We start from the raw sequence: 17,040 nt of genomic DNA on the forward strand, positions 1-17,040 counted from the left end.
ATAGATTTGTGTAATGGACATCTACTATTTTGGTCTTTTTGTACCTTTCACCTATGGTACATGTTAAAAAATCATTATGTTTGGTAAATCATACAATACTGAAAGAAATATTTTTTAATAATGAATTTAGAAACTAACAGTATAAAATAAACATGCTAATGCCTGCACGTGTCCTCTTAGCTTCTGAATTGCATTGCTAAAATTTGTTTAGCAAATCAGTAATTTGTTTGGATTAAACAATTATTGTAAGCTCATACAGTACTCTATTATTCCGTAAAATGCATTATTATCTGGGAACCATGTCAAACATTAATTTTTTTTATTCACAGCTGAATTCTGCTTCTATTCAAACCTGAAATGGCAATTCTGCTGCTTTTAATTTATTCTATTTCATTTATTCAAAGGTTATCACAGGACAATGCTTGTTATTCACTTTTACACATTTGAATATAAAAAATACTTATGGTATCTGCATTATGGTTTTGAAACATTTGTATTTTTCAAATTATACAGTATGTAAAAATAAGAAAATTTCTCAATAAAAAAATATCAGTTCAAAAAAATGTGTCAATGCTCATACAACAAATCTGAACTGTTTGGCAGACATCTAGTGCATAGGATTTGTTAATGAATATTCATCAGAAGCATTTTGAGGATACAAATGTTCTACATCTGCAAAGCCCGTCAGAATATGCATTAACTTCAAAGGAGTCATTCAATATTCTGATAAAAGTCAACAGTCACTCTATTAGACTGCGAACTTCTGAATCCTTCCAGCATGCAGAGTGCACACTCTCAGGATTCAAGGGTATTGCTGGTGAGATGGACCATCACATGACCACAAGTATGCAAATTGCATACTTCTGACCACACTCCAACTAGACGTGCCTGACTTCAATGAATACAAGTGAATTGAGAGAAGCTGAACATGTCCAGACAGCAAGTGAACGCATGTATGCTAATCAAATGCATGTTGTCACATGAACACCCCGGCAGTGTGGTAAATCCTAACACTGTGCTTACAGCGCACTATCTACATTAAGGAGTCTGCAGTCTCATAAAGTGAATGTAGACAGTAACCAGTACATCGGACAACCCCTTTAAGAGCAAACAAGCCTTATGCATCCTGTATATGCTGGAATCTGTCAACAGAAAACATATTGCTCAAATCACGTATGTATGTTAATGATATTTTTTTAAATCCAATTGTTTATTTTTCCATACTGTTATCTATGTTTTAAAATAATACTGAAATACAAAATTTTATACTCTTGCCACTAAGTCAAATCTTAAGCTCCTTGTTCCAGTTATGTATAGATCACTTTTCAACAGCCATTTCAATATAACTGATAGGACTAAAAGGAAAGGTATCACCTAAATAACACACTATTCACAATGTACAATAGTTGATGTCACAGCTGACCTCCTCCCTTTTCTAAACTGTGCAAAAAGGAATATTTTTCACTATTTAGTTCATACTAATGCAAACAATATTAATTTCCATTAAATAAGGCCCAATACTTACAAGCTTTGTGTTCTGCAGAAAAATTGAATTATGTGGAAACTGTGAGGCATTTGTTCATAACTACTGTATGTTTATAAAACACTAGATACAATCCAATAACAAATTGTTTCTAAAGATGCACTCCCATTAATTTTTTATTCCCTAAACTTGTGTAAATATTAGTATAGTGTATGTAACGAGTAGCAAGAGTGGACCCTCTGAGTCACGGTACCGGGATCCCTGGGGCGAGCTGGCCAGGTGGTGCCGACCCCTATACAGGGACCGTTAGGAGCAGGCCCGAAGGAGTTGAATACCGCGACAGCTGATACCAAGAGGGGCGGCTCTGGTGCGGATGAGACAAACAAGGCAGAGGGTTGGGAGCGACTGGAGTCTGGAGTGACTGGAGTCAGGAGTGTCTGGAGTCAGGAGCGACAGGAGTCAGGAGCAACCGGGGTCAGGAGTGACCGGAGTCAGGAGTGACCGGAGTCAGGAGCGACAGGAGTCAGGAGTGACTGGAGTCAGGAGCAACTGGAGACAGGAGTGACGAAACAGGGCCAGAGTACCGTACGGAAGGCACACGATAATCAGGCATCTCCATGAGGGAGGAGCCGCCTGATATACCCTGTGCTGGAGCTTGATTGGTAACCGCTCCCCAGGGAATGTACAGAAGAGGTTAAGAGAGGAGAAGAGCACGCGCCCGTGGCCTAAGGTGCATGCCTGGGACAGGAGCAGAGGAGGAGGAGGAAGCCTTATGCAGAGCTGCAGGACGGGAGACTGGGGGTGCAGCGCCGGCTGGAGTGGTGAGCGGGGAGTTGGGGGGAGACCCAGGGAGCAGGAGCAGGCAGAGTGGGACCCTGCGAGACAGGTGACGCTGGTCCCGATCTGACAGGTGGCGCTGGTGGCGCCGGCATGACAGTGTAGTGTCAGTGTGTTAATATACTCATTGTTTGCGGATTTTGCTGGCATCCAGTGTTAATTAGCTCATCTGCTAAGTCACCTGATGGACATTGATGTAGCAAAAAATTGAAGGAACCAAAATGGTCTTTGGAGGGATATATATATATACTGTATATATAAAACAGATATATATATTTAACAGATTGGGGAGAACTCCAAAAGAACTAGAAGACCATAAAATTAAACTTTTATTTATATTGTTAAAATAAAGTGTATACAAGGGGTCTAAAAAGTGTTGTCTCTAATCTGCCTCTACTATCTTTGATTAATTTATGCAGTGTGCTTGCTATTTTACAACATTGAGATGTATAGCACCTGGGATGCTAATACATGTCTGGCAGCATTGAACAATAAATTTTTGCACCAGCATCCTCCCCCAACATCAGAGGATGAGACATAGGCTTTAAAAAAAAAAGTGAAACATGTTGAGGGAAGCTGGTGCTATACACCTCAATAATATAATGTAGCAGGCACACTACATAAATCAATCGCAGATAATAGAAGCAGATTAGGGACAAAACTTTTTATACCGTTTGTATACACTTTATTTAAAAAAAAATAAATAAAAGCAAAATTTTCTGAAGGAGATTGAGACACTCTAGATTACACCCTAATTTGTTTGTGAGCTCGACGTGTCTATTTACACTATATAAACACGTGGTCAAAATTGTTGGTACCCCTTATTTAATGACAGAAAAATCAACAATGGTGACAGAAATAACTTGAATCTGCCAAAAGTAATAATAAGCCAAAAATCTATGAAAATGAACAAATGAAAGTCAGACATTGCTTTTCAACTTGCTTCCATGGAATTTGTAAAAAAAATAAAATTCATGATATAGGCCTGGACAGATATGATGGTACCCCTGAAATTAATGTGACAAAAGGGACATGTTAAATCAATCAGTGAATGGGTCTGTATAGAGGGCTACAGATACTCACTGTGCTGTTTGGTGACATGGACCAGAGGAAGAGAAGGAAAGAGTTGTCTCTGGAGATTAGAAAGAAAATTATAGACAAACATTTTAAAGGTAAAAGATATAAGACCATCTCCAAGCAGCTTGATGTTCCTGTGACTACAGTTGCAAATATTATTCAGAAATTTAAGCTCCATGGGACTGTAGCCAACTTCCCTGGACGTGGCCGCAGGTGGAAAATTGATGACAAGAGCCAAAGTGGACTTCATGGGAGATGACCAAGAAGGACACCACTGTTGAAAAAAAAAAATCATAAAAAAGCCAGACTAGAATTTGTCAAACTACATGTTGACAAGCCACAAAGCTTGTGGGAGAATGTTCTATGGACAGATGAGACAAAAATTGAACTTTTGGCAAGGCACATCATCTCTGTGTTCACAGACGGAAAAAAGAAGCATATATAGAAAAGAACACTGCCCCTACTGTGAACCATGGAGGAGGCTCTGTTATGTTCTGGTGCTGCTTTGCTGCATCTCGCACAGGGTGTCTAGGATCTGTGCATGGTACAATGAAATCTCAAGACTCAGTGTCAGAGAGCTTGGTCTCAGTCGCAGGTCATGGGTCTTGCAACAGGATAATGACCCAAAACACACAGCTAAAAACACCCAAGAATGGCTGAAAGAAAAACATTGGACTATTCTGAAGTGACCTTCTATGAGCCCTGACCTAAATCCTATTGAACATCTTTGGAAAGAGCTGAAGCATACCGTCTGGAAGAGGCAACCTTGAAACACGAGACAACTGGAGCAGTTTGCTCTTCAGGAGTGGGCCAAAATACCTGTCGAGAGGTGCAGAAGTCTCATTGACAGTTACAGGAATCTTTTCATTGCAGTGATTGCCTCAAAAGGTTGTGCAACAAAATATTAAGCTAAGGGTACCATCATTTCTGTCCAGTCCTAGTTCATGAGTTTATTTTTTAAAAAATTCTGTGGAAACATGCTTGAAAAGCAATCAGTTTAATACAGCCGACATGATGGGTAACAGCAAGGTTCCATATTCCACTAAGGGAATGGGCAACTCCAAACATAATCAAAATGTTCACAATACCAGAGCTTCCAGCCCTACATAATCCAAAACACAAAATATACTAAAAAATATCTTTTATTAATCATCACATAAAAACACAATAATTGCAGTAATTACAAATAAAGTGGTTAGTATCAGGAGACAAACAATAATTCCCGTAACCACTCAGAAAATGGACATTGGAAAAATACACCATCCAAGTATAAACAGAAACCATAAAAGGGATATAAGTAGACTCCAAGGGAAACTACACTGATTAAATATGGTCTATCCAACAAGAAAGAGCCTCTGCCCACAAGTATATATTCAGATAATTAATCTGATAAGCCACAAATGCGGGTCTGTTAAGGGGTAAAGGGTCTTATGGAAGGATTATAAGTGGTATGGTCACCATAAAATAGGCGTCCCCAGGACAGATCAATACCTCAGAGAGTGTCCCTCAGTATCAAGTAAAGTGCAATGAGCCCAATTGGCCAGATACTCTAATAAGGTGACAGTGCAAATTAACCCCTTAAGCCCCAAGGGTGGTTTGCACGTTCATGACCGGGCCAATTTTTACAATTCTGACCAATGTCCATTTATGAGGTTATAACTATGAAACGCTTCCATGGATCCCGGTGATTCTGACATTGTTTTCTCGTGACATATTGTACTTCATGTTAGTGGTAAAATTTCATTCATATAACTTGCGTTTATTTGTGAAAAAAATGGAAATTTGGCGAAAATTTTGAAAATTTCGCAATTTTCCAAATTTGAATTTTTTATGCCCTTAAATCACGGAGATACGGCACACAAAAAAACTTAATAAATAACATTTCCCACATGTTTACTTTACATCAGCACAATTTTGGAACCAAAATTTTTTTGTTAGGAAGCTATAAGGGTTAAAAATTGACCAGCGATTTCTCATTTTTGCAACACCATTTTATTTTTTCGGACCACATCACATTTGAAGCCACTTTGAGGGGTCTATATGATAGAAAATACCCAAAAGTAACACCATTCTAAAAACTGCATCCCTTAAGGTGCTCAAAACCACATTCAAGAAGTTTATTAACTCTTTAGGTGCGTCACAGGAATTTTTTGAATATTTAAAAAAAAATGAACATTTAACTTTTTTTCACAAAAAAAATACTTCAGGCTCAATTTTTTTTATTTTACCAAGGGTAACAGGAGAAATTGGACTGGAAAAGTTATTGTGCAATTTGTCCTGAGTACGCTGACACCTGATATGTGGGGGGAACCAATGTTTCGGTGCATGGCAGACCTCAGAAGGGAAGGAGCGCTGTTTGACTTTTTCAATGCATAATAGGCTGGAATTCAGATCGGACGCCATGTCGCGTTTGGAGAGCCCCTGATGTACCTAAACAATAGAAACCCCCCACAAGTGACCCCATTTTGGAAACTAGACCCCCCAAGGAACTTATCTAGATATGTGGTGAGAACTTTGAACCCACAAGGGCTTCACAGAAGTTTATAACGTACAGCGGTACAATTAAAAAATCATATTTTTTTCCTCAAAAATGATCTTTTCACCCCCAATTTTTATTTTTCCAAGGGTAACAGGACCCTAAAAGTTATTGTGCAATTTGTCCTGAGTTCGCTGATACCCCATATGTGGGTGTAAATTACTATTTGTGTGCATGGCAGAGCTTGGAAGGGAAGCAGCGCCATTTGATGTTTTTGGCTGGAATTGAGATCGGACACCATGTCGCGTTTGGAAAGCCCCTGATATACCAAAACAGTAGAAACCCCCCACAAATGACACCATTTTGGAAACTAGATCCCCCAGGGAACTTATCTAGATGTGTGGTGAGAACTTTGAACCCACAAGGGCTTTACAGAAGTTTATAACATACAGCCGGACAATTAAAAAATCATATTTTTTCCACAAAAATGATCTTTTCACCCTCAATTCTTATTTTTCCAAGGGTAACAGGACCCTAAAAGATATTGTGCAGTTTGTCCTGAGTGCGCTGATACCCCACATGTGGGGGTAAACCACTATTTGGGCACATGGCAGAGCTTGGAAGGGAAGCAGCGCCATTTGACGTTTTTGGCTGGAATTGAGATCGGACACCATGTCGCGTTTGGAAAGCCCCTGATGTACCAAAACAGTAGAAACCCCCCACAAATGACACCATTTTGGAAACTAGACACCCCAAGGAACTTATCTAGATGTGTGGTGAGCACTTTGAACCCCCCAGTGCTTCACAGAAGTTTATAACGTCCGGGTGTGAAAATAGAAAAATTGTATTTTTTTCCACAAACATGATCTTTTAGTCACCAATTTTTTTATTTTCCCAAGCGTACAAGGAGAAATTGGACCCCAAAAGTTGTTGTCCAGTTTGTCCTGAGTACGTTGATGCCCCACATGTGGGAGAAAACTACTGTATGGGCACACGTCGGGGCTCGGAAGGGAAAAAGTGACGTTTTGGAATGCAGACTTTGATGGAATGGTCTGCGGGTGTCATGTTGCTTTTGGAGAGCCCCTGATGTACCTAAACAGTGGAAACCCCCCACAAGTGACCCCATTTTGGAAAGTAGACCCGCTAATGAACTTATCTAGCTGTTTGGTGAGCATTTTGAACCCCCCAGTGCTTCACAGAAGTTTATAACGACCGGGCGTGAAAATAAAAATATCGTATTTTTTCAACAAACATTATGTTTTAGTCCCCATTTTTTTTATTTTCCCAAGGGTAACAGGAGAAATTGGACCCCAAAAGTTGTTGTCCAATTTGTCCTGAGTACACTGACACCCCATATGTGGGAGAAAACTACTGTATGGGCACACATCGGGGCTTGGAAGGGAAGTAGTGACGTTTTGGAAAGCAGACTTTGATGGAAAGGTCTGCTCGTGTCATGTTGCCTTTGGAGAGCCCCTAATGTATCTAAACAGTGGAAACCCCCCACAAATGACCCCATTTTGGAAGCTAGACCCCCTAAGGAACTTATCTAGATGTGTGGTGAGCACTTTGAACCCCCAAGGGCTTCACAGAAGTTTATAATGCCCAGGCAGGAAAATAGAAAAATCGTATTTTTTCCACAAACATGATCAATTAGTCTCCAATTTTTTTTATTTTCCCCAAGGGTAACAGGAGAGATTGGACCACAAAAGTTGTTGTCCAATTTGTCCTGAGTACGCTAATACCTCATATGTGGGAGAAAACTACTGTATGGGCACACGTCGGGGCTCGGAAGGGAAGTAGTGACGTTTTGGAATGCAGACTTTGATGGATTGGTCTGCGGGTGTCATGTGCATTTGGAGAGCTCCTGATGTACCTAAACTATTGAAACTCCCCACAAGTGACCCCATTTTGGAAACTAGACCCTCCCACGGAACTTATCTAGGTGTGTGGTGAGCACTTTGAACCCCCAAGTGCTTCATAGAAGTTTATAACGCTCGGGGGTGAAAATAAAAAAATTATTATTTTCCACAAAAATGATATTTTTGCCCCCAATTTTTTGTTTTCATAAGGGTAACAGGAGAAATTGGACCCCAAAAGTTGTTTTGCAATTTGTCATGAGTAGGCTGATACCCTACATGTGGGGGTAAAGCACTGATTGGGCGCATGGCAGAGCTTGGAAGGGAAGGAGCACCATTTGACTTTTTCAACGCAGAATTGGCTGGAATTGAGATCAGACGCCATGTTGCATTTGGAGAGCACCTGATGTGCCCAAACAGTGGAAACCCCCCAATTATAACTCCAACCCTAACCCCAACACACTCTTAACCCTAATCTCAGCCCTAACCCTAGCCCTAACCATAGCCCTAACCCTAACCCTAGCCCTAACCCTAGCCCTAACCCTAACCCTAATGGGAAAATGGAAATAAATACATTTTTTTTATTTTATTATTTTTCCCTAACTAAGGGGGTGATAACGGGGGGTTTGATTTACTATTTATGGTGGTTTTTATGTTTGGCAGCTGTCACACGCTAAAAGACGCTTTTTATTGTAAAAATAGTTTTTGCATCACCACATATTGAGAGCTATAATTTTTCCGTATTTTGACCCACTGAGTCATGTGAGGTCTAATTTTTTGCGGGACGAGTTGACGTTTTTATTGGTACCATTTTCCGGCATGTGACTTTTTTGATCACTTTTTATTCCAATTTTTGGGACGCTGAATGAACTAAAACCAGCGTTTCATGAATTTCTTTTGGGGGGGTGCGTTTGCACCGTTCCGCGTGAGGTAAAATTGATAAAGCAGTTTTATTCTTCGGGTCAGTATGGTTACAGCGATACCTCATTTAGGACTTTTTTTATGTTTTGGCAGTTTTATGCAATGAAAACTATTTTATATAAAAAATAATTATTTTTGCATCACTTTATTCTGCGAGCTATAACTTTTAAAATTTTTTGCGGATGACGCTGTATGGCAGCTAGTTTTTTGCGGGACAAGCTGACGTTTTCAGCGGTACCATGCATATTTATATTCGTCTTTTTGATCGCGCGTTATTGCACTTTTTGTTCGGTGGTATGATAATAAATCATTATTTTTTGCTTCATTCTTTATTTTTATTTTTTAAAGGGTTCGTTAAAGGGGTTAACTAATGGGACAGTTTTATAGGGCGGGTCGTTACAGACGCGGCGATACCAAATATGTGTACTTTTATTGTTTTGTTTTTTTTATTTAAAAAAAAAAGAATTTATTGGGAAATATTTTTTTTTTTTTTACTAATTTATTTAGCGATTTTTTTAAAATTATTTTTACACTTTTTTGCTTTTTTAACTTTATTACATTGTCCCAGGTGGGACATCACTGTCCTGCAACAGATCGCTGATCTGTCACATCACAGATCACTGTGACAGATCAGCGATCTGTTACAGGCACTACTGCAGACTTCCTCATGCCTGCGCTTTGCAGGCAGAGAGGAAGTCAGCTCCCTACAGGCCCCTGAAGGTCCCCGTCGCCATCTTGGATCCGGGGGCCTGTAGGGAAAGAGCCCCCTGCAGCAGCGCTGCACATTGCACTGCCGTGGGGGGCTCAGGGAAGCACGGAGGGAGCCCCCTCCCTGCCAATGCTTCCCATTAACCCCCGGTAAACCGCGATCGTGCTTGATCGCGGTGTACAAGGGGTTAACGTGACACATTGTGCTGGGTGTCAGCTGATAATCAGCTGACACCCGGCCGCGATCAGTGGCTCTCACCACATGGGCGCCGCTGATCGCTATGACGTACTATCCCGTCCCTGGGAATTAAGTCCCAGGGAACATGGACAGGATAGCACGTCTGCTGGCAGAAAGGGGTTAAAGTGCCGCATAGAGCTTACCCATCTGGGTGAGTATATCGGTTCCAGGAACGTGCCCCGATTCACGTTTCGCCTATTTGGCTTCCTCGGGGGCCAGTGTGGACAGGCATGCTAGCCGGGTATAAATAACCCAATATCCAGGTGTGTGGAATAAGCCGCGGTATAATGGCGCAAGAGGGGCGGGACTTCCGCAATCGCCGCGTCATCGCCGGCCATCCAATGGCAGCCCAGGTCAGGAAAAGTTTCCTGCGACGTCAGTGACCTGCACTATCATTTAAAGGAGGCCTTCAGTGATGGGAGACAACGGAGCCGCTCGCGCATGCGCACAACCGCGGCAGACATGTATGTGACTGGCAAAGAAGTGGGCAAAGACTCCCGATGCATGGAAATGTAGAGAGATGGTAAAACCCTCTGATTCTGGGGACATATGACCCATTAGGTGACATAATTATAAAAGAGAAAAAAGGGGGGGAGAAAAGAAAAGAAAAAATAGTAATAGAAATAATAAGATACATAAGAATAATAAGTAACGATAGCCCCCAAACAATAAGTTAGTATTATAAACAGTAATGAACCATGAACATATCATCCATTTACAGTATATATATTGAAAAAGAAAAAATTTAAATATTCAACATTATATACGGTATCCATCTATAGTAGTTTTCCAAATCTGGTAATGGTGGTGAAAATAACAACCATTGATCATAAGGTTGATTCGATCTCATGGGTCATCTATATAGAAGTATATAAAGTCAATAGCACAGGAGCTGATGCCCGCCGCTGCTGTCAGTCATGAAACTGGATATATCACATCATCCATAAACAGTTACTACAATAAATGCAAAAGAAGAAAAAAGATTATAAAAACAGCACGCCATAAAACGAAGGAAAAAGAGGGGAAATATCAAAGCACTATATCACAAGAAACAGGCAAATGATAATTTTTCATTTAAGCCATTGGGCACCATGGTTCTCAAAGTGATGATTCAACGACACTCCAGCTGCGCCAGTGTGCGTTTGAGATCACCACCTCTGATCCCCCCCATGCACACAGTCAATACCAATAAATTTCAATCCTGTGGAGTTGCACTTATGACGCAACTTGAAGTGTCGAGGGATCGTCTTTAAAACTGCAGGATCTGTGGCTTCCTCTGCGGCCTTGATGTCTCGAATATGTTCTCTAACGTGAATACGAAACTCGCGTGAGGTCAGACCTACATATCTCAGTCCACATGGACAAGTGGCTAAATAGATCACGTAACAGGTACTACAAAATATGTAGTTGGTGATCCGATGGTTCCCACCTCCATCCACAGCTGGAAAGGAAGTGGCTCGATTGATGTTCTTACAAGCCAGACATGAACCACATGGGTAACAGCCATATCTCTGCACACCAGCACCAAAGGGGTCCGGAGGACTGGCCACATAATGGCTTCTAATTAAGATAGCCCTTAAATTTTGGGGTCTCCTAGCTGTAAGAAGGGGACATTCAGGCAAAATACTCCTCAATATCGGGTCTGATCGTAAAACAGGCCAATGTCTTGACATGACTTCCCATATCTGTGACCAACGATTATTGAAGGTAGATATTAACCTGATAGGCTGGTTTTGGTTTGTAACATTCTGTCTTACTGCTAACAACTGGTCACGTGATGTTTTCTTGGCTCGTAGATAACCCTTTTGATCGATCGCCTGCTGTACCCCCGATCATGGAACCACCGAGAGAGGTCCCGGGCCTGCTCCTCAAACACCCCATCTCTAGAACAGATACACTTCAATCTCAAAAATTGGCCTGTTGGAATGGCACGGATGGTAGAAGGTGTGTGTGCGGATGTGGCATTTAAAAGCGCATTGACTGATGTCTCCTTGCGGAAGACATCAGTCATCACCATGCCACAGTCCAACACAGTAATTTTGATATCCAGAAAGTCAATAGACTCCCTGAAAATCTTATACGTCAATTTAATGTTGAGGTTGTTATGATTGAGATTATCTATGAATTCATGAACAGCAGGCTCCGGACCTTGCCAAATAAACAAAACATCATCAATGTATCTGTACCAGCACAGCGCATGGGGAGCGGCACATGCACCACCCCCGAAAATATCCCTCGCCCAATGACCAAGGAAGAGGTTTGCGTAAGATGGCACTGGCCGCCCCATCGCCGTGCCTCATTTCTGTAAATAAAACTTATCCTTAAAAGTAAAAAAGTTATGTGTAAGAACAAATTCCAGCAGCTCCATAATCAGGGAATGCAAGGATGGATCAAGATCACCCATATTGAGGAAAAAGTGTACAGCCTCCAGACCGTCTGTATGGTTGATGCTGGTGTACAGAGACTCAAAATCGGCCGTGACAAGAAACATGTCTGATTCCAGCACAACCCATCTTTTATATTTTTTTATATATTTTTTAGTATATTTTGTGCTTTGGATTATGTAGGGCTGGAAGCTCTGTTATTATGTAATGTTTGAAAATCAATGTCTGACTTTCATTTGTTCATTTTCATAGATGTTTGATTTATTATTACTTTTGTCAGATTCAAGATATTTCTGTCACCATTGTGGATTTTTCTGTCATTAAACGACGGGTACCAACAATTTAGCAATTTTGACCACGTGTGTGTGTATATATATATATATATATATATATACTGTATATATATATACATACACTAGCTGAAGAGCCCGGCGCTGCCCGGGCATAGTAACTAACTGTGGTTAGCTATAACAAATTATAATTATCCTTCATCCCATAGTCCTGTGCCCATATACCCATCATACATATCCACGATCCCATAGGCCCGTGCCCATATACCCATCACACATCCTTCATCCCATAGTCCCATGCCCATATACCCATCATACATATTCTCCATCCCATAGTCCCATGCCCATATACACATCATACATATTCGCCATCCCATAGTCCCGTGCCTATATACCCATCATACATATCCTCCATCCCATAGTCCCGTGCCCATATACCCATCATACATATCCTCCATTCCATAGTCCAGTGCCCATATACCCATCACACATCCTCCATCTCATAGTCAACCATTATGACATCATAATGAGCGGTGGGGCTTGCAACCTATGATGACATCAGCGTCGCCATGGCAACCATTGTGACATCATAATGAGGGGCGGGGCTTGATACGCACACACTGTTTCCCCATTATGTAGATAGGGGCATTATGACATCATAATGAGGGGCGGGGCTTGATGCGCACACACTTTTTCCCCAGTATGTAGATAGGGGCAAAATTGTTTGGTGAATTGGAATGCGCGGGATTAAAATTTTGCCTCACAGCATAGCTTAGGACGCTCTCGGGGTCCAGACGTGTGACTGTGCCAAATTTTGTGGCTGTAGCTGCGACGGTGCGGATGCCTATCCCGGACACACACACATACGCACATGCATACATACATACACACTTTGAGCTTTATATATTATATATATATATATATATATATATATATACTGCTCAAAAAATTAAGGCAACACAAAACAATACAATGTTCCCTTTATTTTTTGAGCAGCAAATATATATATATATATATACTAGCTGAAGAGCCTGGCGCTACCTGGGCATAGTAACTAACTGTGGTTAGTTATAACAAATTATAATTATCCTCCATCCCATAGTCCCATGCCCATATACCCATCATACACATCCACGATCCCATAGGCCCATGCCCATATACCCATCATACATATCCTCCATCCCATAGTCGAGTGCCCATATACCCATCACACATCCTCCATCCCATAGTCCCATGCCCATATACCCATCATACATATTCTCCATTCCATAGTCACATGCTCATATACCCATCATACATATTCGCCATCCCATAGTCGAGTGCCCATATACCCATCACACATCCTTCATCTCATAGTCCAATGCCCATATACCCATCATACATATCCTCCATCCCATAGTCCCGTGCCCATATACCCATCATACATATCCTCCATCCCATAGTCCCGTGCCCATATACCCGTCATACATATCCTCCATCCCATAGTCCCGTGCCCATATACCCATCACACATCCTCCATCCCATAGTCCCGTGCCCATATACCCATCATACATATCCTCCATCTCATAGTCCAGTGCCCTTATACCCATCACACATCCTCCATCTCATAGTCAACCATTATGACATCATAATGAGCGGCGGGGCTTGCAACCTATGATGACATCAGCGTCACCATGGCAACCATTGTGACATCATAAAGAGGGGCGGGGCTTGATACGCACACACTGTTTCCCCATTATGTAGATAGGGGCATTATGACATCATAATGAGGGGCGGGGCTTGATGCGCACACACTTTTTCCCCAGTATGTAGATAGGAGCAAAATTGTTTGGTGAATTGGAAAGCGCTGGGTTAAAATTTTGCCTCACAACATAGCTTAGGACGCTCTCGGGGTCCAGACGTGTGACTGTGCCAAATTTTGGAGCTGTAGCTGCGACGGTGCGGATGCCTATCCCGGACATACACACACACACACACACACATACACACATACATACATACATACATACACACTTTTAGCTTTATATATTAGATATGTATATATAGTAGAGTATAAAAGTAAGATCACTGTTATAGTAAACAGTTAAGCAAGTTGAAAATGAAATGATCTCTAAAAGGCCTTTGGCAGTATGCTTTGGGTCATTTTCCACTTGGAAGACCTATTTTCACCCATGTTTTTACTTCCTGGCTGATGTGTTGAGGTGTTGCTTTAATATTGCCACATAATCTTCTTTTCTCATGAAGCCATCTATTTTGTGAATTGCACAAGTACACTCCACAACATGATGCAACCACTCCTGTGTTTCACAGTTGGGATGGTGTTCTTAGGCTTCCAAGCTTCTCCCTTTTTCCTCCAAACGTAACAATGTGACATCATTATGCCCAAAAAGTTCAATTTTAGTTTCATCAGACCACAGGACATGTCTGCAAAAATTAAGGTCTTTGATCCTGTGTGCAATTGCAAACATTAATCTGGCTTTTTTATGTTTCTTTTGGAGTAATGGCTTCTTCTTGACAGAGTGGCCATTCAGCCCATGTTGATACAGTACTCATTTCACTGTATATATTGAAACAATTTTACTAGCATCTACAAGGGCTTTTGCTTTTGTCCTTTGGTTGATATGCACATATCAGACCAAAGTATGTTCATCTCTGAGACACAGAACCCGTCTCCTTCCTGAGTGGTGTGATGGCTGGATGTTTCCATCTTATTTGTACTTGCATAAAATTGTTTGTACAAATGAATGAGGCACATTCTGGTATCTTGAAATTGTACCCAAGGATGAGTCAGACTTGTGCAAGTCCATAATTAACTTCCTGATATCTTGGCGGTTTTCTTTAGATTTTCCCAAGATGCTACACAAAGAAGCAGTGTGTTTCAGGTCAGCATTAAAACACATTCACAGGTGTTATGAATGAGTCACCGGAGGAGCAAAAAAAAAAATACAAGCTAAGTCCAGAAAACCGGAGAGGTTGGTAGCAGACCCCTGATCCTATTCACACCAACTAACAGTAGCCGTGGAGTGTTCCTACGGTGGTCCTAGACACCTCGTCACAGCCAGAGAACTAAATAAGCCTAAAGAAAGAAAGGGGAAATCTAAACTGCCCCAGAGCAGACCCCAAAGCAATAGACAGCCCCCAACATGTATTGACAGTGAAAACAGATGAAAACACAGACAGAAAGACAGGAAGAGCAAACGATGGGGCCCAATTAACTAGATAGGAAAGGACAGAAAAGATGTTGGCTGCAATCCGCAAAAACCCTACCAAAAATGTCCCAACACGTCTGATAGGAAAAACGGCCCTGAAGTCACTAGACATTCAAAATCCCTATATCAGCACTCTGATATATTCTGAAGACAGAGCAAAAGAGAATTAACCTATCAGGGACAAAAATGGAAATTCAGCAAAGCCCCAGCCGGGGCTGGCTGAACACAAAACTAAGCAAATCAGACAAAATCTCATGGAGCAATAAAAGAGCAAAAACTTAGCTTTAGAAGACAGGAACTGAACTGGAGGCCAGAGCTCAGAGCAGAGAAATCACCAGCAACCCTACAGGGCGTCGGCTGCCTTATAACCACTCAGAGATTCCGGATGTCCAATCGCAATCCACCTGATCAGGTGACAGGTCTCTCCCATCCAAATCAGTTTTACCACCTCCTTTCACCAGCAATGGGAGTTCATCGGACATCTATGGTGGACGAGAAAATGAGCTCATAACACACAGGTGTGTCTCTAATTAATTAAGATATTGCAAAAAAACGGATCAGAAGCTTCCAAACACATGACATCATCATATGGGCAGTCCAGTATTGTTTAAAGGCATAGTAATATTAGTGTATGTAAACTTTTGACTGCGCATTAAGTAACAAAAATGCCTTAAAACATTGTCATTCATGATTCTGGCATTTGGAAAATATTAATAATTATGGTAATCCTAAATGACCTAAACCAGGAAAGGTTTTTTTTTATATTGTGTATATAAACTTCTAGTTTCAACTATACATATATATATATATATATATATATATATATATATAGTCATGGTTTACATTTTAAAAATTACAAGAAGGAAAATGGGCAAGTGCAAAAGTTTGAGAACCCTTAATTAGCCTGTTAGAGTTATGGCTCATTGATTATTATCATTAGGAAAGGCCAGGTAATGCAAATTTCTGAGCTTTGTAAAAGCCCAGCCTCATCTAACCTTGTGCCAAAAAACAGCAGCCATGGTTCTTTTAAGCAGCTGTATAGCACTCTGAAAATGAAAATGGTGGAGGCCCACAAAGCAGTAGAAGGCGATAAGAAGATATCAAAGCATTTTCAAGTTGCCCTTTCCTCAGTTTGAAATGTAATTAAGAAATGGCATTCAACATTAACAGTGGAGATCAAGATAAGGCCTTGAAACCTAAGCAAATTTTCAGTGAGAGCTGCTCGTATGATTGCTAGGAAGCAAATGAAAACCCCCACTTAACTTCAAAAGGTCTTAAGAAAGATTTAGGAGACTCTGTAGTTGTGTTACATTGTTCTACTTTTCAGAGGAACCTGCACAAATATGGCTATCATGGAAGAGTCATAAGACGAAAACCTCTCCTGCTTCCTAAAGTCAGAAGTATGCAAAAGAACATCTAAACAAACCTGATGCATATTGGGAACAAGTTCTGTGGACCTATGAGCTTAAAATAGAACTCTTTGGCACAAGGGTATGTGTGGAGAAAAAAGGGCATGTAGTGGATCAGTCATGCTTTGGGGTTTTGTTGCAGCTAATGGCAT

Source organism: Dendrobates tinctorius, unplaced genomic scaffold (assembly GCF_039654945.1).
Source record: "Dendrobates tinctorius isolate UK_male_01 unplaced genomic scaffold, ASM3965494v1 ptg000064l, whole genome shotgun sequence".
Classification (NCBI taxonomy): domain Eukaryota; kingdom Metazoa; phylum Chordata; class Amphibia; order Anura; family Dendrobatidae; genus Dendrobates; species Dendrobates tinctorius.